Raw genomic sequence first — 25,799 nt, forward strand, 5'->3', positions numbered from 1 at the left:
TAAATTACTTTATTATTGCAAGTGTTTTGACTTTATTTTATATTAATATCTCTAACAATGAATTTGATGAAAAAAAATCCTAGTCTGCTTTTGAGTGTATAAATAAAATATAGACTGAGTGATGAAATAGATTTTGAAAAAATAGACCCTATAAAAATCTTTTGACTATTTTATTTTGATTCTATGCTTGTTTCTATAAACAATATGTATTCAAAGCAGATATTACTTTCATGAAAATACTTGATTTCTTTAAATTGACAGAACTACTTGCATACTCCTGGAAAATACAAAAGAGGATGCCTCAATTATGTTAGCTAATTATTGTCTTTTGCTGTAGGGACCTATATAGTTCTAGCCCAGTAGAGATATTTTAGTAGAAGCTGGTAGATAATTATAAGACATATTCAACTGCATGGATTCTGTACCTAGCAACATGCCAGTTCTGGCTACCCTGAAACCTTCTAACCACAAACACCTAAGGATTCTAGAGAAAATAGCACATGTTTATTAAGCCTGGCTTTGCTATAGGAAGAAGGGAAATCTCCAGATTCCTTGAACCAGCAGGCAGGAGAAGCCACTCTCCCAGGATGAAAACGGAGTGATGATTGCAGACTCTTCAGGAGGGCTCACGGGCCACAGGTTCTTCCAGGTCCTCTGCTCCTACTGTAAAAGTTATTTCGATCTTTACAACAACCCTCTGAGGTAGGCGCTATTGTCATCCTAGTTTACAAATGTGAAACTGGGCTCCAGAGATGTTACATAACTCGCCCAAGGTCACACAGGTGGTAGGTGGCAGACGTGGAATGAAGACCTACACCACCTGGCACTCGAGTCAGTAAACTTGAACCAGTTCATGGATTAGAACGCCTTGGATCTGAGATAACAAAACAATCTCAAGGCTCCGAAACAGTGTTCAAAGAGATTAAGAAAGAAATACAAATCGTAATGAAAGAACAAGATAGTAAAATAAGAATAAACATATTTGAAAAAAGACCTAAACAGAACTTGTGGAAGTCCAAAAGAAGGTCATTGAAAGTAAAGCTCATTTTACCTTAGTAGATATTACTTTAGTAAACTATTATTGTCAAACATAATGGAATGTTGAAATTATAGATTAGGTGAAATTTGCTATATGTATTTTTCTGTCATAAATTCCAATATCTATGGGAGTAGGATGCTTTTTTCCCCCTACTTTGACAAAAAAGCACACACATATATTGAGATAATTTTATAAATGAAAATCAGAATGATCACTGAGAATGTTGAAGTTCTTTATATTAAACATTACTCTCAATATAGAGAATGAAACTAGTAATTCAAATAGCATCCATGCTACTTGTGGTATTTAAGGAAAATGACAGAAGTACTGAAGAAAATATTTTCTGCTCTTTTACCAGGAATTAGAATAAAGCTTTGACAAATTTTGGCAAAGAGATGCCAGGGGAGACTAGTCTGGACATGATGTGAGTTAGACTGAAAATCTTAGATGTAGATTTCACGTACCAGGGACATTGATTTCATTCAACTCATAAAATCCATGCTAAAGCCTCAATAGGACTTCAGAAAGCAGATCTTCTAACCCCTTTTTAGCATTTTTAAAGTATTTATAAAAGAAAATTTATTGATTTTTCTCACCATGAATTACACAGTAATTTTTCGGGGGTCACTAAATGTGTCTTATATGTTTCGAATAATCCTTATTATTTCCCTCAATTTATTCTTTACATTTTAACAGAGTCAATTGAGTTATTTTTATCTTAGGGAATGCTCTTTGATTTTCAGAACCTTTTTTTCCTAACATCATACAACACCATTAAATCAATCTTACATTCCTATGTTAAAATGGCCCTCTTAATGACAAATCAATGTGTGTGGATGACTGATTATGCCTCAGCCATTTTACACATTTTGCAATAAGAAGTCAGGTGTTGGGGAGATCAAGTAGCCTGCTGAAGAATTCTCTAAGGAGTAGACCTTAGTAAGCAGATCTGTGTGAATGAAAAACTCCAACTCTTTCCCAGTCCTCAAGTTACCTCCTGAGGTGACAAGAGAGGAAGGAGAGTGAAGACAGTAGGACTAGAGAAGGAGGGAGGCATCCAGGTGACATTTGGAAGAAATCATTTCTTCCTCTTTGGAATGCCCAGAGTGCTTTATCTATAATTATTTAAACCCTCTTATCCCTCCTAACATGCGTTAATTTTAATTAGAATAACTATATCTAGCATTATCGAGTTCTTACTTTGCTCCCACATACTTTTTAAAGAGCAGCGCATGCATTCATACATTTAGTTTGAACATTTCTGAGGTTGCTGCAATTCTAATTCTCAGTTTACCAAAGAAGAAAGATTAAGTGACCAGCCATGATCACACCTGGCACAGAGCAACAATGCTACCACTATTTCTTCAAAAAAAATCAATGAATAAACAAATATTTTTGAATCTTTCAATATTACTGTATTAGAAGGTAGTAAAGTCTTCTCTAAATAGGAGTATGTTTCTGATATGTTTTATAGCCTCAGATTTTCCTAATCTTTTCAATGTTGAAAGCATTAAGATTGTTGAGAAAAAGTAAAATATGAGTAGTGAACAGCTCAGAAGAATCATGTCAATTCTTAATTAGTAATAAATACAATACTTTTCATTTAACCATTTATTTCTTACCTCCTTTCACCTCACTTATAATCGGACTCTGTTCGGTTTCATTTTCAGATCTTGAGAATGTTTTGAGTATTTCTTGGTTTCCCGTGATGCTGAGCATTGCCCTGGGAATTCTCAGATGGGTGACTCAAGCATAGGGTGATGGTTACACTTGAGCTACTGAAAAGTAGGATTCGAGCCTGAGGATCTCTTGACCCTGCATTTCCCCTCCCCGCCACAACTATTAAGGTTAGTTAGCCTCAACAAAGTAAAACAATCACAAAACGTAGTAATTGCTTCATTCTGCTCATGACTGAGGAACTGAGTCATTGAACAATCAGACTTCAAAGGAAAGAAAGGAGACTAACAGCACTCTGCCTTGAAGAGGTAAAATTGAAATAAAGTCTTGTAATGGGAAAACCAGAAGTTGCTGAGGGAACACTGGGGGCTTGCCTTAGCACATCTTAGATCCCATCCTGTTCTTCACGTTCCAGAGAGAGACTGGGCCTCTTCTTGTATCTTCCCTCAAGAGTGGTATCCTTTAAATAAAAAGTAAGAAAGTATGCTGTGATGTGCTTATTTTACTTTAAATTATTCTAATTTAAGTTAATTTGATGCAGTTCAAATGTACATGTTATTAAGCATGTAGGAAGTTTTTCTTTGAATAAGCAATAATTGAGTTCTAAACTTTTAAGAACACCTACAAACTGCCTCATACTACTCCTCCGGCAAAAAGTAAATAAAATGACTAAATCAACTATGTAGACAATGGAATACTTGATTGCAAAGATATGCATGTACAAGAAAATAAAAGAGAAAGGATAATCTCAAATTCCCTGGGTGATTACTAGAATTCATATTTCACATTGTCACAGAGGGATTTCAGTCATTTACACATCATTAATTAATAGGTGGTCTAGACTGGTAAATATCTTATATTTGTTTAATTATGATCCATTGACATAATTCCAGGCATCTTGATATTTCTCAAGTGAGCCTGGAATGGGCATTTTACAATGATGTTTATATCTAATCTATGAGAACATTAAAATTTATTGCATATATATAGACAGAGTCTGCAATTCACTAACAATTAAAGAGTACAAACAAAATTTTTGAAATCTTGATTTTTATAGCGTAAAATGACTGGAATTAACATTTCCATCTCTTGCAAGCAGGACACTGTTTATGAGAAATGCAAGATGTTCTCTATGGGCGTGATTCATGACTACATCAACGCAAACTCGGACAGTCACAAAGGATGGGAATCAGGTCTATTAGTGTTGTTGTCACTGCCTCTTCTTTAAATGAGGTTCAGGGAAAGGGAGGGTAAGATAAGAATTTTTATCAAATGTCTTAGTTTGAAGGAAAATACAGAAAGAACCTAAATATTTTATGCATTCAAAAATCTTCCTGCTTAGCATTATAATTCGTCGTAATTTTCCCTCTCTCTCTCTTTCATTTTCTCTCATTTCTTCCCCTCATTTATGTACTTTATTTTGTACAAATTGAAACCAGAATTGTGTTGGTATAATTGCAAATTCAAAAAAAATCAGTGATTGACTTTGGTTAAGAATATACAACAGATTACTGATTTGGTTATATTTCAGGTAACCTGTTTAAGCTAATTGTTTAAAGAAATTGAAAGGCATAATCCTCAGTTTATCTTTACATCTTGAGTATTGTAGAAATCTTCATCTCAGTTATCTTAAACGCTTCTTAATTTTTTCTTCCATATCAAAATATCCCCTTTGTCTCCCTTCCCACAAACAGAAATACAGGAAACAAAAATCAAAAGTTCTTAATATTGTGTTAACCTTTTTTTCATAACAAAGCTTTTAACTATGGTGATGAAGTACTGGAATAATAAAACTATTAACTCTAATTTTAAAATAAACACTATATCTGTAGAACAAATTTATATTGCTTAAAGACATAAGTAGGAGATGAATGTAATGTTTCCAATTTAATATGATATTATGCTTGCAGTAAAATCTTTTGGTTTCATTTTAAAAGACAGATAAACTCTGAAATTTATATTTCTACAGTAAAAATAATTAATATTTTAATTTTTAATATATAGTCATATATAAGGTTCATACTGATTTAAACTTTAAAAATGGTACATTTTTTGTACAACTGAAATCTCACAAGGTTGTAATCTATCATAACATTAATTAAAAAAAGGTACATTTTTTAAAAGTATATTAAAATCTTTTTATATACAACCATAAAAATAACTTTCTTTGCAGTGTCAAAAAGACTTTGGTATTTAGCATTTGTTTTTATTTCATGTTGAAACTTTGATTATTTTTCTATAGACTTCCCCAATTTACTTATTCTTTTTCTTAAATGATGTCCTCTAAATAAAACTGCAACTCTGACTAATGATCATTTGCTAGACTAAAAAAGATAAAGTGTATTTTGACCACTACATATATTTAAAAATACACTACCATTTATCTATTAAAAACCTACACTTTCAATCATGTCTAACATACTCACTTCCTTTTGTGATTGCCCTTAAAAATCCCCATGCCTCTCCTTTATATTTTAGCCTCTTGAGCACAGGAATTTTGCCTGCTTCCTCTCAGCTTCTGCTGGAATATCTGACTCAGAGCGTGCGTTCAATAATTATTTTGTGATTATTCAATAAATGTAGCACAAATGGTTTAGTATGTGCATAAACTATATTGTTATTGTCATTCTTAATCATTTCTTTCAAACATATTTAATCATGTCTTCAATGTTGCTCATTTATTAATGTATTCAACACATATTTTAAAAAAATTTGGATAAGAAATTGGCTTTTCTTAATGAAGTAACAACAAGCTGTCAATCTTCTGTGTCTGTGTTAATCTTCCTGAGTACGCTACGCCCTCACATTCCTAAATCTTAAGCATATGTCAGATCCGTGGCTGGGATCTGAGCTGTGGTCTCTTTTTAGCTCGTACGATCATCTTGTCATTATGCTCTGGTATAACAAAGTTTAGAACTAAGTGGAAGAAAGTTTTCGTTAATTAAACAATATGTAGATTTTGACTATCAGAGTGGCTTGCTGTATAAGACAACAGGCATCAGAAGCATCTGTTACAGTCTGGGGACTTGAGTCTCATTTATTTTGCTTCGTATGTGCAAGTCAAGTCTGAACTCTTGTTTCCTCGTCTGCAAAAAGTGATTATCTATACCCAGGTAACACGAGATTGTTGTATTAATTTGTGAATATGTGAAAACTCTATGTAACTATAGAGTAACCTTAATATAGGGATTGGCAAACTCTAACCTACGGTCCAGTTGGTCGCTTTTATAAATAAAATTTTATTGGATCACATGCACACCCATTGATTATGTATTTGCTGTGGTAGCCTTTGGCTACAATGGCAGAATTGAGTAGTTGCCGCAAAGACCTCTGGCTTGCAAAGCCTAAAATATTTATTATTTGGTCCTTTAAGGAAAAAATGTGCTGACCCTCCTAATAATATTAATGCTTACTATTACTAATAATAGCAACAAAAGTCAATTTCTACAACTTTAATGAAAAATATTTGAAATGCTCAACAAGTGATGATACACTGTTTATTTCTTTAGGAGATAGAGAAATGAAATTCACTAGGAAATGAATACAGCTGATTTTGCTCCGTGAAGTCACATAGCAAGTTTTGATTTCCATACGCCCAGGCTTCAATTTAACCTTCACATCAATGTGTTTGCTTGTTAATCTGTATAATGAGAAGGAGAGCTTAAGTTCTCAATTTCACACTCGTGGACTTAATGTTTATATTATAGTGTCTAACACTGATTACCAAAATCAGAAAGCACACTGATTAGTGCATAGTCATAAGATAAATTTTCACATATTTATGATATTTCAATTGTGGTGCAGTGAACAGATGTCATCGACATTTGCTTGGCTTAAGTAAAAGATTATCGACTAATGTTTCCAAGTTCTAAAATATGGCAAATGAAAGTCAATTGGATCACTTGATCTTCGGTAATTAGAGGAAGATGTTCACTTTATTTGATCTTTGGATTAGACGCAATTTGAAACCAGCAGAGGCCAAGCAAGAAACCATGTAAAAAATAATCTATTGGACATCAACAGTCCTGTAAAGTCATCGTCTGTAAAATGAAGAGTCAGAGAAAGTTTTATTATGTGTAAAAGTTACTCACATAACTGACAAGCACTGGAAATGCAGTAGACTTACGTGAGGTCCCAGGGAGAGCGAGGCGTCGCAGCACAGCTTAAAAGTGATTGATGGAGTTCTCAACACCGTGTTTATTATTTGAGACTTACTCTTTGGAGGTATTTCATTTGCTGATATATCAATTGTGATATACCACATTTTTGAATGTGATATTTATTTGAAGAAATCCAAATAACATGTTCTTTCATTTTGGGACAGATGACAAAAAAAAGATTGACTTTTTAAAGATTCTAACAGTAACCATAGCTTATAGTTATTAGTCTAAATACCTAGACTATTATTACATAATATTTAAAAATAAACATAATCTATAAAACAGATACCCAAAAGATGTATGACTTATACAAACAGGTTTCCTAGTTTTAGAAGGTATATATAAATCATCTTCATCTTTTGATACAACTCAAAAATTCTCACTTAGAAACTGCATTCAGCATAGAATAGATCTATTGTAATTCTACTCCAGCCTCAGGAACTTGACATATTGATTAATCATCAGAAAAGTCTCCTCAGAAGGAGAAACCATCAATATATTTTGACTAGAAATTCAATTATTTCTTAAGATGCCATATGACATACTTTGGGGAATCTAACTGCTAAATTGGTGTCCTATACACATAGCCTTAGTATAGATCCATTTTCTATGAGTCTTCTATTCATAAACATGTTGCACATTCTTACTTTTTTTCTGACTATACATTACTTTATAAGTACATCAACTAATGAGAGAAATTTAAAGGAAAGAACTTCCAGGACATCTCAGAACATTCTTAAGATGTGTCAAAGTATTCTTTAATAGATTACAGAGCTTTTTTTCTATTGTAAGCAAAACTGATTAATGCTTAAGCTGACTAGTGTTGTTTGGGGATTATAAATGCACTGCTGTCTACTATAGAACACTTAATTATGGACTTGAGCCAAAGAAAGAAATATCAAAGTTCATGGTTCAAAAGCTAAAGGTCAACAAACCAGTAGTTTTTCCTTTTTTAAATATATAACAAAGAGGTCTACGAATGGAGCACTGGAATAAAAGATACGTTCAAAATAATAACATTCTACCCATATTTTTGGTGAAGTAACATTAAAGCAAGAAAAGAAGGGCAAAATGATGAAGAGAAAATTTTAAAAAACTGACAGGAAAGTTTGGTAACATATATCAAAAATCTTAATAATGTTAATGCATATTAACATTAATGATCAATGATTTCTAGAACTTTCATAATCAGCAAACATTATGGTTCTAAGAACAAACAAAGCAATATATTCCTTTCAAAGCTTCTCCATCACCTTCAATTCACATATGATAAAGGATCAACGTTCAAATCACTTAAAATTACAAATATAAATGTGTGTATATGTATGTATAGTATATATCTGTGTGTGCACATACAAATATATATATTACATACATGTAATTTTTAAGAGCTGTTTAAAAAAGACTAGACAAATAATAGTCATTCAGAAAACTCCCAACAAATCCAAATTAACACTTTTGTTTGGCTACTTAACCAGTGCCCTTTATAACTACACAAGCAGAGTTTATTACAACTTAATTTTGTGATATTATGACAAATTATTGAGCTAATCAGAATAGCTATCTTTTAAAATTTCCTGACTTCTCAATATGTCTCTGTCCTTTTAAAAATGAAAATTTATAATCTGTTTAAGGAGAAACTTCCTAGTTTACGAAAAACAAACTGTCATAGAAAAGAATGTCTTTAGGAAATCTGTGTCTTTAACAACATTCATTCATCAAATATTGCTTGGGCACCTACTGTGTGCTCTCTTAGGCACTGGGTGCAGCAACAAAGAGGGCAGATAGGGCTCCTGATCCTATGGAGCTTTTCTCTATGTGACAGTTATCACATTTTCCTACATCCTGGTTGCTCCAAACACAGATACAGACTCAGTTTCTCAGAGGCCACTGGTTGTCATTGGCTTTGTCAGTTAGCAGTGTTTTCTTTCATTGTTAAACCTAATTGTTATTCTTCAGCTGATTATAGGTGAGACCAAGAACACGGAATAAAGGTTAGATTCTCCAAAGGAAAGAAAACAAATCACAAAACTAAAAGTGTTGAACACTCTATTTATTCAAGCTTTTCCACTGACTTAGCATTATCCACGTGATACAAATGTAAAACTTTGGACTAGTTGCTTTGCTTCCCAAGGATGGCCCTAAGACTGTGTCTGTTACCAGTCTATTGATCCCACTGGTCTCCATGGCCATCGCACCCTCATACATCAGTTGAGCAAACATGGATCATAAGAGGAAAGATGGAAGGCCATCCAAGATTTGACAGTCTGTTCACATAAATGGCTAATATGAACTGGTATGGCCATTTCTATAGGAGAAAATTAGCAAATATTTGGCTAATTTGACTAAAGAACATAAGAAATATGGATTATTTCAAGTACCATTTATCATAATGTGGATGTTCTAGAATGATTGTTTATATTTGATAAAATCAATAAGCAATTCAACATATCCTTTCTTCTCTGTGTTAATGTAAATTTTATCTTGAAATTATTAGCAATATTTATTTAAATGCTGATTAAAAACCTCTTTGTATGGCATGAGGAATAAGCCTAAAATCTTATAGAATTCTTAATTTTCCTGTTAGTTTTTTATTTTATATGAAAATAGTTGTCAACCCCCTCAATTGAAATTTTATACATATATATGAATAGTGTACTTTACATAGTATTGGAAATGAGAATAGTATTGGAAATGAGAATATTCAAAACACAACATCTGAACAGGCACTGCGGGAGAGAAAAACCTACCTCTGCAGTAAGCACAGCAATGTCCCCAAATAAACTTCTGTGTGACCAGTAAGTTTAATATCTCAAGCTCCCCCAAGTGCCAGCTTTTTAGGAAAAAGAGCACATGTAGAACACACAGATATTGTCACATATTTTAGCTGTTAACCAGCAGTGGGTATGACCCAATGATTGCAGCCGCACATCGTTCTTCACTTTGCCATGGATTTCATTTAATTGTTGCTTAAAATGAAATGATTTAAAAGCCTTTCTCTATTGTGCAAAGAAAGGGCCTAGAGTTAGATCAGAGAACTGTAATTCAGAGGGTTCGTTTCAAGCCAGGGGAAATAGGTTTTCCTTAGCAAATGAGTCCCATCATTGCACACAAAATTTGCATATAACTGATTATCTTTGAAACATGCAGCATACATAAGACTACAAAATCAGTATTGCAAATCTGCTAACCTGTGATCTTCCACTTTCTCAGCTATTCCATTGCTTCAGGAAAATTAAATCCACAATCTTCTCTTGCATTTTCCTTTTGGACATTGAGTAAGTGAGATAAACAGGTTTCTCTTTCATTTTATTTCATATTCACAAAGTGATGTTCAAAACCGCAGATCCACCCTAAGGGAAAATTATCTTGATACCACTCATTCCATGCACTGCACAACCTGACCAATGGGGACAATTCCTTGTGCAAAATTGTGATGCGAATTTTTTGAGAATCTTAAATTCTAAGTACTGAACCCCCTCTGAACCTCTTTGATGCCAAGGGTTTAAATTAAAATATCATAATAAGAAATAATAATAAGTTAAAATCCCAAAGCAATCCATTTCAATGCACACTAAATTTTTATTTCTAGTTTTTTAAAAAGCGTGACTAGTGTTAAAAATGGCATTTATCTGAAGATGGTAAACCTTCTTATAATAAATATATGCAGTATGTGAAAATAATACATGCCTGCTTTTCTTATGTCTATCATCCTTAATCTACCCCTCTTCAACTTTTATATTTCTTAGAATGTTTGAGATGATAAATGGGAGCAGTGCTGAAAGATAATTGTTTAAATCTGACAAAACCAAAGAACAGTCATGAGCTTGATTCTACTCTCCTTAGCATACAGTTCCTTTTATTATATAGCATGATAATTAAATGCATTAAAACTTTAATCTTTGATCTGTGTTTTTAAATTTATCAACTTTAGTTTTCTTACCTGAACATAAATGAGTTTTATTTTGCTTTTTAATTTTGTTTCTGACACATTATCTAGAATTCAAGCATGCTGCTGCCACCATAGGAAAGTCATTTCAATGATGTGCAGGTGTGAAACTTAAAGAAAAATTCAAACTCTTAAATATTATTGGGAAATGTAAATTTACTATAAAAACCCAAACCACCCACAATTATGTATAATAAGATGCTTCTGCCAAAACAAAGACAGACATAAACACTCACACACATTCACAGCAATACCCATTCTTCAAAGACAATCGCGGTTAATAATTTGTATATATTTTTATATTCTCGCTACAGATATTAAAGTTTTTTCTTTCACTCAATGATACGTCCTAGCCATCTCTCCATATTAAAATATGTAGATTTAGTTTATACTTAATAGCTACCTAGCCATTTAATTGCATAATAAACCTAAATTTATGAAAGCGCCTCTGGTAGAATGTGGGTTATTGTTTTCTTTACTTTTTGGCTATTACAAAATTTAAATGACTATATTTGCAAATACTTCTTTTCACACTTGTATGAGGTAAAATGAAGATGAATTTTTAGAAGCAGAATAGCTGGGTCACACTGTTGGTAAATAAAAAGAATACTTTAAAGGACTCATAAAACCTTTTATGTTAACTAAGAAAACTAAAGCGATCAATTAAAAAACACACATCAAAGATGAAAGTTTTAATGCATTTAGTTATCATGCTATATAAAAACAGATGATATTTTATTACTCCTGTATGTTAAAGAGAGTAGAATCAAGCTCATGACAGTCCTTGAAACACATGCCATTTCCGTTAGTATTTGCAAGACCATTTTGAACGTACATAGAGCCTCAACTGGCGTCGAAGACCCGGAAGAGTTTCTTTGTCTCCTCTGACTTGACCGAATGAATGCTTTAGTTTCCCTTTTTTAGTTACTCTCTCTCAATCGACCACAGAAACTTTAGCCCTTTATGTGTGTGGTTTCTGCTGAAAAGGTGGAATTTACTTTTTCTTTTTATTGATGAGATCATTAATTCTCTCCTTGTTCTTTTTTAAAAAGAAAGACTTTATCTACTATATAATTTTTCCATACACTAAATCTAAATGAACTAGAATTATATAGTGAATAATTTTCTATAGCTATCCTTTTTAAGGACTTTACAGTAAAATCCTTCCTTAGATATGGATTCTTAGTAACGGAATCCTCTAGAATTATTTTAGAAGCCTTTTGATACACACAAAAATATGATATTAAAATTTTTTAAGACACAAAGAAAATAAAAAATCATTACAAACAAAACTGAATGTTGTTAAATATGGCATTTACCCTTAGTATCAAGAGATTGAAACATTCCTAATTCTTGACTTCTGTGACACACCGTAGAGAATTTTTAAAGCCACACCAAGATTGCTAAGAAACTTAAAAACATACTGTGGAAAAATCAAAGAATGGCATTTGTTGTCACTAAATAAGGGAGCCTATGACATAGAATAGATTACTCACTATGGCACATAAAATAATTTCCACTTCATTAAGCAAAATATTTCATAAAAACCTCTAAGTTCACCAGCTTCTTGAAATAAAACATTTTCTTTCAGAAATAATTATATTTTTTCCAAACAAAGTAATTGCATAAAAATAAGGGTTCAACATATTCAACCATGGACAGACCTCTATCTTACTTTATTTCTAAATGAATGTTATCTTACTCTCCCCTCTGAAAAACTCCTGAGGGAAGTCTCACCCAACCTTGAGGATATGTCCAAATTAAATTTTATGTAAGCCCCAGGCCAAACCCTTCCACATCAAACTCTCAATCATCAAAGATGCTGAGTGATGGGCACCCCAGTCTTGCTCACTTCAGATTGGTGTTCATATTTCGTTTCTGCATTTGATGCTTGGCAAACACTCAGGATTTTAGCTTGGCTCATTTTCAGTGATATGATCGTGCAAAATTCAGCAGGGTGGTTAGAAGCCCAGGCTTAATTCAAATAGTTCTAAATGTACATTCCAGGCATGTTATTTACTAACACAGTCTTTGGCAATATCTATAGTTGGGCTGACTTGAGCATCTTCATTTATAGTATGCTACATTACAGGATGGTTTTAAACATTAAATGAGAAACACATGTGAGTGACTGGCACAGCGGTGGGAGCGTGCTAAGAGCTCAATAAGTGATAGCTATTAGTACTTTTATTGTTTTCATGAACTCTCTTGGGTAGAATGCAACACCTTCATTGTGGCCCCACTGGACCCATATCTCAGGATCAGGCCCCTTGCTTGAATAGGACAGTTTCATCCTCTCCCCACTCCCTGAATGGGAGAGTGAGGAGAGTCAGACAAAGAAGGGATGGAGTCTTAAAAACCTTTTGCATTCCCAGGAGGCCCAGCACAGTTTTGCACACATAATACATTCACATCTAACATGTATAAAGGGAGGACCATAACTTTCCTGCATTAATTGGCTCTGAATGTGCTGTTGGAAGGAAACCCAAGACAATTCCAAATGATGATTCCTTTGGCACTTTATTCAGTGCCTTCGAAATGCAGAGCCATGTATAAAATGTACACAGGGTGATTTTGTAACAAACAAAGAAATGGCATGAGTTCATGTAGGAGGTGGAATTTTCCTTTAAGTATGTCTGTGGTTGGCCGTAAACTATAGGAGAATATGTATGAATGCTAACTCCTGGCTATAAGGACAAAAGAAAATCAAGAATGTTACTTAAGGCTGATGGTTAATCTTAAAAGTCATTAGTTGATCTACATATATCAGAGTAAGAAGGTTATTTTGTGAATGACCAGTTAATTTAGTGGAAAAATTAAGCCGATCCAAGAAATTGACACTAGATAATTCATCTTCCAAAGTATTTGAAAAAAATTGTAGCCTCTGACCTAGCATGGTCAGAGCAAGAGTGACTGTTTTGTATTTTGAGAGAACTGCAGATTGTCTTTGACTGACTTTTAAAAACAAATCTTGAGCCTTTTGGAAAAAGAAAAAGTTGGATCAATTCCTGATATCATGCACCAAAATAAATTCAAGTGTATAAAATAATTGAATGTAAAAAAATACAATGTAAAATATACCAGAAGTAACAATACGTGTGAAACTCTCTATAATTTGTGAATGTCCTAACTATGATTCAAACTCAACAAACAACAGGAAAGGTATGTAATTTGATTTCTAAAAAATGACAGTATTTAAAAATCTTGGCATGGCAAATGCAATCATACATAAAACTTAAAAAAAACCCATAAAACTGAGGGAAAAAATTTGCAATTTATATCACAGACACAATGTTAATATGCAAGTCAAAACTACAATAAGATATTACTTCATGCCCATCAGAATGGCTATTATTAAAAAGACAAGAAATAACAAGCATTGGAAAGGATGTGGAGAAAAGGACAGCCTCACGCACTGCTGGTGGGAATGTAAACGGGTGCAGACACTATAGAAAACAGTATGGAGATTTCTCAAAAAATTAAGATAGAACTACCATATGAAACAGCTATTCCACTTCTGGGTATTTACCCAAGGAACATGACAACACTAATTTGAAGAGATGTTTGCACCCCTATGTTCATTGCAGCATTATTCACAATAGCCAAGACTTGGAAACAACCTAAGTGCCCATCAATGGATGAATGGATAAAGAAGATGTGGTATATATACACAATGGAATACTACTCAGGCATAAAAAAGATGAAACATTGCCATTTGTGACAACATGGATGGACCTTGGGGTATTATGCTAAGTGAAGTAAGTCAGATGGAAAAAGACAAATACCATATGATTTCACTCATATATGGAAGAAAAACAAACAAACACATAGATACAAATAGGTTGTTACCAGAGGGGAGTGGGAGGGGGGGATGAAGGGGTAAAGGGGCACATATGTACAGTGACAGATGGCAACTCAACTTTTGTAGTCTATATAGAAAGCAAAATATGATTTACACCTGAAATTTATACAATGTTATAAATCAATGTTACCTCAATAGAAATAATGAAAAGTACATTAATTAATTTTAAAAAAGAAATGGTCAACAAAAACCTGGAACATCTTTCAGGCCAGTTATCAAGAAAATTATAAAAGATTAAAAGAGTCATGCCGAAAAGGCTAAGTAACCATCTTGAAGAGGCTCCCTTGGCCCATTATGGAAAATTTGAATACAAACAGATCAATAAATTAAATATTTACATTCAAATGTCTATTGTGCTACTAAAGCAACAGAAAACTAAACTAAACTAACTAGTCATCTCCGAATGATAGGGAACTGAGTCATTCTTTTGAGTAGTGGTACATAAAGGGAAAGAGTTAAACATCTAACCAGCCTTTCCTATATATACTGTGCCACTGGATTACGAAATTGTAGAAAAGGTGAAGTTTCCTTTTTTTTAGAAGTATTCCAATTAATAAATGAGGAAGGAATAACATAATGAAAATAGCCTCATTAAACAACATTAATATATGTATATCGAAAGATCTTAGCGTTGAGCATAAATGCTGGTAACAACACTAAATAGGAAACATCCAAATATCATGGATCTCTTGATGAAAAATCACATTACCACTTATGATCCTAGTTCTACCAGAGGATGGAACAAACAAATCTAAATGGGATCATGTCTCTAGATCAGGGGACAGGGCGACATCTTAAACTATGCCACAGCTATGCATCAGTAATGTCCAGACTGTGGGAAGATGGGTAGGATAACCTCCTCGCTTCTTCACCAATAAATTGAATGTGAAAAAGAAAAAAAAAACAAGGAGAGAGAGAGATGGAGGAGAATTTATAGATTAAGAGAGACTTAGGAGGCATTGAACCATTACAAAATGTTGACAGTATTTGAGTCATTCTTCAAACAACTATGGAAAAATTATTATATTTATGAGCTCATTGGAAATTTGAACATTGACCTGATATTTAATAATATGTGATTATTACACATTTTGCATCGTGATTGCATGAGAAAAGAACTATTACCTTTTAGGGTTGCATATGGAAATATTTATGCATGGGATTTGCCTCAAATAGTTGTGGGGAAGTGGTTGGTGGGATAGATAAAAGAAGATTGGCCATGAATTGATAATTGTTAAAGCTGGATGAAGAATGCATGTGTCTATTTCTAGTCTGTATATTTTTGTATATGTTTGTCATTTTCCACAATGGAAGTTAAAAATAAATAAAATAATTCCAGGTCTTTACTTCACAGTTAGCATTAATAAAGTAAGCAAGCTCAATTTTTGCAAAATAAGAATAAGTAAATTATATATAATTCTCTGCATAAGAAAATTTAGATTTTAGAGATTTTTAACATGTATTAATATGAACAGAAATATTAAACATTTAATTACATTGTTACTTTTCTTTCAAATTAGTGATTATTGCTATCATTCTTAGTATAACTCTAATTCACATGAAATGACCACAATGTTTTTTTTGCTTTAAAATTTTTATAATAAATTTTGACAGTTCCCTGTGTTCTTTTGGACTTTTCCCAGGATGATGGCTGTAAATCATTCAATTAGTCCCTGATAACAATTCATAGTCTTCAACTATTGTTAGGACATGGGTGGCATCATGCATAGAGATTTTCTGGTTACTCCACAGATGCTTCGATACTATTTCTGTTTTCTTCACCTCTCCATGTCTTCTCCTTCATCAACATTTTATCTTAAAACACATTTTTGTACAAGCAGAATAAATTGTAAAGTGATATCTCAAAAGTCTTACAATAATTCACAATTTCATCAACCATTATGGTACACTGTGATGGTTACTACCTCCTATGTGGATAAGATGCAACACACAATTCCCAGGACACTTGAACTAACTCTACCTTCTCTCTCTCGATTGAAACATTCTCTGGAATGCATGTGACAGTTTGTTGTCTTTATGGTAAAGACCTGAAACCAATTCACAAAATGCTATACATTATTAGCAGTAAGAAATAACTTGCATTGCCCCTCACAACTGACGGCAGTACATTATTGTGTGAACAATATGTTTGAAAACCCCTGCCTCGAAAGATCATTTGGTTTAGTGATGTTTTGAAAAACAAACAAAGCTCCTTTGTGAAATTCTTAAATTTCAAGCTTGGTTTGCCCTGTCAAAGGTTACAATTCCCAAGAGAAAAATAAAGAACATTTTTATTCTTTAAAAAAAATATTTTTTGGAGAAAACAGAAAGTCACTACCATTTGAGAGGGGCACCACACCAAGAGGTAGGAAATACGAATGACACTAATATTCACTCAAAGAGAGAAGAAAGGAAACTAAAAAACAGGTAAAGAAACATGATGATGAAATTGGACTGCCGATTCTAAAAACACAAGTTCAAAATGGGCTTTCATCCTAATACAGCAAAATAAGAAAATAACTACATCAAAAAAACTAGAGGATCTTCAATATAACTTACTGCTAAAAATAGTTACAGATTGTTTTAGTGCCATTGCACTGCTTTGTGCTACTAAATCTACACATCACTGAGTTGTTCAAATCAGTCTGCCTTTAAGATTTTTCCGCCAACGCTGATTTTCATAGATGTGGGTAACTAATAAGGCCCGGTAAAGTGGGGCTTTGTCACTGTGAACTGCTGACTAACCTGAGAGTTCAACAGTTTGATTTTACTAATGCTTTATTAATTATGCAGGAGTAGTGGTAAGAGTGTGAAGGAGGCAGGATTATCCCGCAACTGTTTCTGGGAAAACGCCAGATGGTTCTGCCTCCTTCTGTCTAACTTTAGAGAATTTAGTCTCGTATTGCAAAGCTGCTTTAAGGGGTAAAAATATACATTGTGTTTTACAAAATATATACAAATTAAGCCATCATATCTTTGGCACATTTAAGTGTTTGCCATACAGTAGCATGCTAAATCGAAAATGTAAATTATATAACTCAAGTTTTCTTTGATAGCACACAAAATGATTATGAGCACCAATTATCAAACTTCACCACATTACAAATAATAACATAACTTGATGGGTTAATTGAAAATTGTCTAAATGCAACTTATAGTTGACAAATTAAAAACAAATCCCATCGCACGAAGGAGAAAACAACTTAATAGAAATAATTTGTATTAAAATTACGCACCGACAATATATTCGATGAAGTGTCCTAAACCTTTAGATACTGATTTCAACCTTAATTTTCCAGTTTAAAATTGATTTGGAATGTGATTTTTTTGACTAGTAAGTGCGGAAGGACTCTGGAAGCTTGAAACTCACTCCTGACTATAGCAAGCTGTCAATCTAATTTAAACTCGCTGGGGCCGTATTGAGATCTTCATGTTTGGGCCTTTTCGAGGAAAATGATGCATGAAACAGCAAGCACCTTTGTGCAGTTGCTTTGTAGCATAGATAGATAGAAGTTAAAATGTTGTTTTCTTAACAAACTTCTAAAATTGACTGCAGCTTTTCCCTCACTTCCAATAAACCACATTGATTTTGTGAGTGATTATGTCTCTAAAACTTCACAAGCAAGGAAGTAAAACTTATCGAATTGCTCATCTCATGCTATATGAAATTTTTAAAAATGTACTTTGCGAGTTAACTTCTAAAATTAATTGTCATTATAAAAACGTTCAATGGCACTGAAATTATTCTGCAATTTTAAGATAATATATCTTCTCAACTTAAAATACTGAAAGATTTTTCTGCAACTTTTGTCTTTGCAGAATAGCTACCTGGAGAACATATTAATCATTGAATTTGTGTATTGTGAATGTATCGATTTAGTTAGAAATTAAAATTTTAAACCGTTAGCCTTATAAACTCGAATTTGATATTTCATTATGTTTTCTTATATATTTCTATTGATAACTCTGCAATTTTCTAAGTCTTCAAGAATCTCTGAGTCATTTCTACACGATGCCTATATTCCCTTCCCTATGAATGTCATTCACAGAAAGCTATCAGGTGACAAAGCACGCTACTGTTGCTCTCTATGGGTTAGCAGTGCAGCCTCCTGAGACAACACACAGATAACATCTGAAGGTTTGTTTGGAGAAGAGCTGAACTGAGGTCACTCTCCAAACAACAAATGCTGCCCTCAATGACCCCAAAAGATTAGAGTTCAGGAATTTCCTGGAGAGATTGTGTTTTGTCTAGCATTTATTTTAAAAGGATCAAGGGACTCAACTGGAAATAGTAGGATTATCGTAATCAAAGATATAAAAAGGATGTGAGCCTAACAAAATGTATCGAGAATTAGAGGTAAAGGAAAGGGAAAACAACAATTAGGAATCATGAACAGAAGAAAAATGCTTAATTTCACATTAAACAAAAGTCAAGTAGGTTATATGGTTCTGTTTTTGTATTGCTTCTTATTCGTTTGCAATAATTTTTTTTTTTCTGAGGAAGATTAGCCCTGAGCTAACATCTGTGCCAATCTTTCTCCATTTTATATGTGGGTTGCTGCCACAGCTTGGCTGATGAGTGGTGTAGGTCCACGCCCGGGATCCGAACCTGTGAAACCGAGCTGCCAAAGCAAAGTGTGCTGAACTTAACCACTATGCCACAGGGCTGGTCCAATGCAATCATTTATTTTCTAATTGCAATAGAATGGCTTTGGGTAAATATTATAAGCATAAATGATACACCTGCCAGTAGCTAACATTTTCTCCTGACATTTATTGTAACTCAATTGATAATAGTTGTGCTTGGTTATATTTGCATATATCATGTGACCTATTAATAGAGGGAAGCTCAAGTTCCAAAAATCCACTATAATGTCATAGCAATACCACAGCAAAGCTTCCACTGCAGGCACAATTTTTGAGTAGTTTCTATGTGTCGAAACAGACCTGCCTGGAGATGATGGTCTGAACCAGACAAACTCTTTGTTTCCCTTCTAATCTTAGGCGTTGGTCAATAACAAACACCACACATGTGGCGTATTAAAAATAAATGGCTGCTATTAGTAATCTCTATCTCAAATAAAAGTACCTTGAAGAAACCATGGGTTCTAAATACATATTTAAATTGAGTTTATTTATTTATTTATTTTTTAACAAGATTCTAAAGATTTTTTATTTTTCCTTTTTCTCCCCAAAGCCCCCCAGGACATAGTTGTATATTTCATTGTGGGTCCTTCTAGTTGTGGTATGTGGGACGCTGCCTCAGCATGGTTTGATGAGCAGTGCCATGTCCGTGCCTGGGATTAGAACCAATGAAACACTGGGCGGTCTGCAGCGGAGTGTGTGAACTTAACCACTCGGCCATGGGGCCAGCCCCTAAGTTAAGTTTATTTTTTTGCAAATGTTCTGAGTTTTTCTATTCTGTCTGTGTTGCAAAACTCACAGGTTATGGGTCAAACTCATCACTCAACAGAATTATTTGCATAAGTAGGTCTTTGTCCCAACTCAGCCTCATATTGATGTTACTCTTGGATTCTATACTACGAAATGTAAGATGATGCATACTCCCAATTTGTCTTGGGGTCATGTATGATTTTGGCAAGCAACACCATTATGCACACTGGACCACTGAGTTGCAGTCTGAAGTTAAATGTCTGTTAATGCAGATACTTTAAACAGGTGGTACTCTTCACGATAATAAAGGTCAAGGAATGTCAAGTGGACTAAACAGAAACAACATCATTATGGCTTTTGGAAGGAGTTAGCTAAATTTTCTTTTTCTATGTGCTACATATACAAAAATGTATTTTTCTACATTAATGAATGATTTGTTATCATTTCTAACAACACTAAGCCAAATACTTAAGCAAATATGAATTATGCCTACATATTCTGAAAAAAAACAAAAACTTCAATCCTAAAAAGAAGGTGTTTTTGACTATTTATATGAAGTTCAGCACGAAGGTTAAGCTACAAATAGTAGATCATGCTGACTGATAATTTGCGCCTAATAAGGCTTAGTTTTACAGTACTTTCTCTATGAATTACCATGCAAGGAAAATATACTTTCCAGAAAAGTTCCTTTTTCGAGACTTTATGACAGAGAAATGGGCCAACAAAAAAGATGTTCCCATGGCCTACCTGGGACAAATTATGTTAGAATCTCTTATTTGGACTAAAAACTTTTTGTAAATTTATGCTGAAAAAAAATTACAGGTGTTAACCACATAAATACTTATTAATGAATATGACTTTTGTCAGGTACTATATATACAGGGGCAAACATCAATATTTGGTATCATTGGGATCTGATCAGAAAATGAGAGAAACCAGATTAAGCAGAAATAGAAGTGCAATAAAAAAACAGAAAGAACTTCTGACTAAATGACATTTTTGTCCCTATTTGTATTCCCAATAGCTGGGAGATCTTTTAAAATCAGAGACAGCATGACACTCAGCAACTTACCAGAAACTTAAAAAAAATCTTTATATTAAACTTAAAAATGTTTATTAAAAAATTACATTAAACTTAAAAAATTAATTAATTATATTAAACTTAATTAATATAATTAAATATAACTTTATATATAATATAAAATAATTAAATATAACTTAATATAATTAATTATATTAAACTTAAAAAATTCATTATATTTTGAAGTTATCATGAAAACATGCTATTATATTCCTTAGTACATAAACTCCTGATAGATAATACTTATTATCCTTGATAGATGTAATCTAAAGCTTTAATGTAAGAGGAGGCAATTAAAATAGATATAATTTATAACTATTTATTAATATAGCAAAAATATTAATCACTCCCTAGAAGTCATAAGAAAAGCTTTAAACTAGAATTTTTAAACAATAATGTTTAGAAGTTTCTAACTTCTAGTTTAAGACTTTTTGTCTTCTGTCTATCATTATTCCTTAATCTGAGGATATAAGTTTATTCCATATACTTTCACATTTACAGCCCCTCAGAACTTCACTGAGGCTGACAGAAAGTGGTACCAAGTACTCCCACTGCTATGTGCTCTTGTCACTTGGTTGTTACTATGTCAGTGGCTTCCACTTTCATCGGGCCTACCGCTTCCCAGTCGCATGAATTCACTGAGCCTTAGGCTCTTCATGTATAAAACGCAGATAAGAGTGTCTACTTTAGAGGATTATGAACATACTAAGTGAAAACATGTATGTAAAGCTTAGTACCTGGACAGAGGAAACAGTGGATAATTGATAATTATTAGAATTATTGCAATGATTTCATTACCATTAAGACCATAGTAATAACCTTGAATTCAAGAAAGTCAAAGCCTGACCTGATAACTAAATAATTGTACTGAATTATGTCTAACCACATAGTCATTGATATTCATATATAACATGAAACTTAAGAGGAAGAAAATAATAGCTACCAATTCTCCTTGGTCCATAACTCTTTCAGTTTTATTTCTAAGATGTCTTACATACTTACCAAAGCCAATACTTCTGGGACATATAGTTTCATCTCGTTTCTGAGACATGTAATTTACACCCAGTTTCATCTGTCACTGCTTTATTTTTCTTCTCCTATCAGCTATTCCTCTTGCACATATAGAAGCACAGCTCAATTTGGCACATAATGGAGAATTTTCATACAAGCGTGCTAAAAGGCAAATTAACTCTCTAATGAAAACATTATTTAAAAAGCCAATCTACAAACCTATGATAGCAAAAACAACAACAACACACATGCACACACACAAATCTTTGTCCACCACCATCCCTCCCTTCTCTCATCACCATGATCCTGCCATCTCCAGATAATTCAGGGTCTTATCTATTTCTGGTAATGTAATTTAGATGGATGGGGCACAGGGGATGGGCCATATATAGTTGCAATAATAGGCTGGCTTTTCCAACAGAATCTATTCTAACTTTCGTTTTTAATATACAGGCTTCATTTATTATACATTTAGGAACATTTTTTCCTATAACTTACAAAAAACTTACTAAAACGGATTCCAATTAGACACATAATTGAACAAGTAAAAGAAGAATTAATGAATATGTTGTGGAATCAATAAACTCAAAGAGGGAAAAATAAAATGATAACAATTGGCATTGCAGTGCTGGCGAAATCCTGAAGGTTTTCCGTCAACAAAATCTCTATGACAGAGAAGCCATGGAAAATAAATTTTAAAAATCTATAGCTTGGACATTTAAAACTAAAATTACATGGCATTTTCGTGCAATCCTGGGTCTCTAGTTTATCAAGCATTACTCAAAAATCACTTTTTTCTTTCCAAGCTATAAATATTTTCTTAGGAATAAAACATTAACTTCATATGTTAACCATGTAATGAGATTTTTAAACTTTTTCATCACCCATTTAGGGAATAGGAAAATGACCATGCTATTTTTTAAAAATTCTTAGCCCATGATTTTAACTCTGCATAGACTATGAAGTGTATGGATAAAGGCTGAATGACAACACAAAAAATGTTAGGTGGACTGATTTCTTGATCACCTAGGATAGCACGTGAAGCTTTTTTCTTCTATTTCAATGTCTTTTAACATTTTTACTATAACACCATAGTATAGTATTCATAATACTATAAAATATTACTAGTATTTTAATACTTTATAAGTTCTCACTTTTAAATAATTTTTATTTTTTTAATGATTTCATAATAAATCATAGACATAATTTGAGTCTGTGTCTAGGAACAGAAAGAAATCGAGTAAATTTTGAAATAACTCAAGGAAAATTTTACTTAGTGCTGTAAGAACCATCTAGATATTTCAGGTGAGCACAACTTTTACAGCAAAATATGTGAGTAATATTTATGTATCTTTCCTTCATTTGGTTATGGAGAAACGCAGGAGCAAAGCCTGAGGGAGGGAGAAAAGACACTTGATTATTTACTTCTCTAGTCTTTTTTATTGCTTCCTTCCTTTTTTTCAGTTAAGTCCTCAGAGATCCTACCATCCCTATTTTTCAGGAGGGAGAAGAGCAACGTATTGATGCAGAAGCAACTCGGAGGGTAAGTTGTTTTTTTTACCTTGGGAAAGCTCTGTTCTTAGCAGAGCCTTTGTCCTATCTGACATTTCCTTGCTCACCCATGCAGTATTTAAAAATGTCACATAGTTCAAAGACAAAACATGAGGTCTTAAAGTGTTAAGTTAGTGGAATGCTAAAAAACTCCTCTGGACATATCCTAGATTTCAGGCAAGGCATAGGTGGCATCATCATCTCTGGCAGACGGAACCAATAGATTGATACAATTCCACCTCGCGATTTTAGAAAAATGCCTCCCCACATCCAACTACTGTCCTGGCACTGGGCAAAGGGACCTTCCCTGATCCCAGTTACTGGTAGTCTGTATCGGCTGATGGTATTGATTTTTGTTTTGACACAGCAAAGAGAAGAGACAAGGTAGTGAAATCAGAGATTTATGTTAGGAAACAAGAAATTGGGATGAGAGGAGCCAGTATAAGGACACTAAGGTCAAGAATAGAAGGGGCCCGGGAGATAAATATTAATAGATTCTCTGAAAGAGATAAAGAACTGGAGTGGACCGAAGTTTCACTGCAATATTTATAGAAAGGAGCATGGGTCAGGGGAGAGTATGGAGGGAGTGCGAGCACAGAGCAGAGGAACGCCCTCCACCCCATCCTTCTTGGTGCCAGGTGCCACCAAGGACTGGGAACCTGACAATGTGTGCTGAGAACAATGGAGAAAGAGGAGCACCAAGGAAGCCTTCCATTCCTCTTTCTAGAGCCTTCTCTTTGTTTCCTAATTTCTCTCTTCACCTTTACCCAGTATATTATAGAGACTGCTAATCTTGTAATATGGGGTTTTCTCTTTATATGACTGTTAGGAAACCTAAAGCAAAATTATAGCTCACTTCTAGCACATAAGCAGCACTTTTTTGAACTTAAAATACCATCACTCTTATCTTATTTCTCTACTTAAATTTTCCTTTTAAGTAAATTTCCTAATCTCTCTAACTTGTAATAGAAATTTCTGTTGTATAATTTTTGATAAGTTGCTTCAAGTCCCCTTTTTAAAGAGGTGGCAGCTAAATAGATGAATGAGAAACAGATGACAGAGGGAAGGTAGATGGATATTCATACTCTCAGACTGGGTAGGCTACAAACTGTATTTAAAGACTGAAGAGTAGTCAAGATGGGAAGGACATAGGGAGCAACAGCGATCCTATAGCAATAGAAAGACGTTTTCCCTCCCATCCCCTCTCCTTTCCTCCTCCGTCTGTGCTGTCACCAAACCCAATATTGCACAGCACAAAATAGAGGTCCACAGGTGAAGGAAGATGAACAAACTAACACCAAGAGAGGCGAGGAGAGAAATATTTAACAGGAGCAATGAAAGTAGAGTGGGGCCTGCCCACATAGAAGTCAAGAATTGTGTGTGTGTTACACAAACAAATTTTCCTTGATTATTTATATAGACATATAGTGTATATAATAATATATAATATATACTGATTATATATTGTGTATAGTACACACACACACATAAACATAGATAAAAATCAGTTGAGAAAGCAAAAGAAGTCCGTGATGCTGGGAAAGGCGAAATGCAGCCAGTACGGTGCTTTCTGGCCATCTTTCAAACCTAATCTCGATTAGTTGGCATATATGCTATAAATAATTTATATCTCTCCCCAAAGCATTTGAGTCTTAAATTAATTCTGTGCCTTGTGGCTACGAATTAGACATATCCAATAATACTCTTTCCCAGCCTCAAGCTCAGATTCTTGTTTCGGGGATTAATAGAATTTAATATAGGAAAATTAAAACTTTATGATACGATATGTCTGAAAAATGGCTATTGGTAGTAAATATATCTCTTAGCATTACTTTGGTATTTGGTACATTATAGACAAATAAATCCACCAGATTTCCATAGGAAAAGATTTAGGAATGCAATTCTTAGTAATATAACCTTAATTTAAAACTATAAAAGTCCCAGTACAAATTGTCATCAAATATCACAATTAAAATGATTAAAATTCAATAATTATTTGCCTTAAGAGCAAATAGACTATTTTATAAATCAAGATTGAGATCACTGATCTTAGAGCTGATATCATTTGAACGCTT

Source organism: Equus asinus, chromosome 27 (assembly GCF_041296235.1).
Source record: "Equus asinus isolate D_3611 breed Donkey chromosome 27, EquAss-T2T_v2, whole genome shotgun sequence".
Taxonomy (NCBI): Eukaryota; Metazoa; Chordata; class Mammalia; order Perissodactyla; family Equidae; genus Equus; species Equus asinus.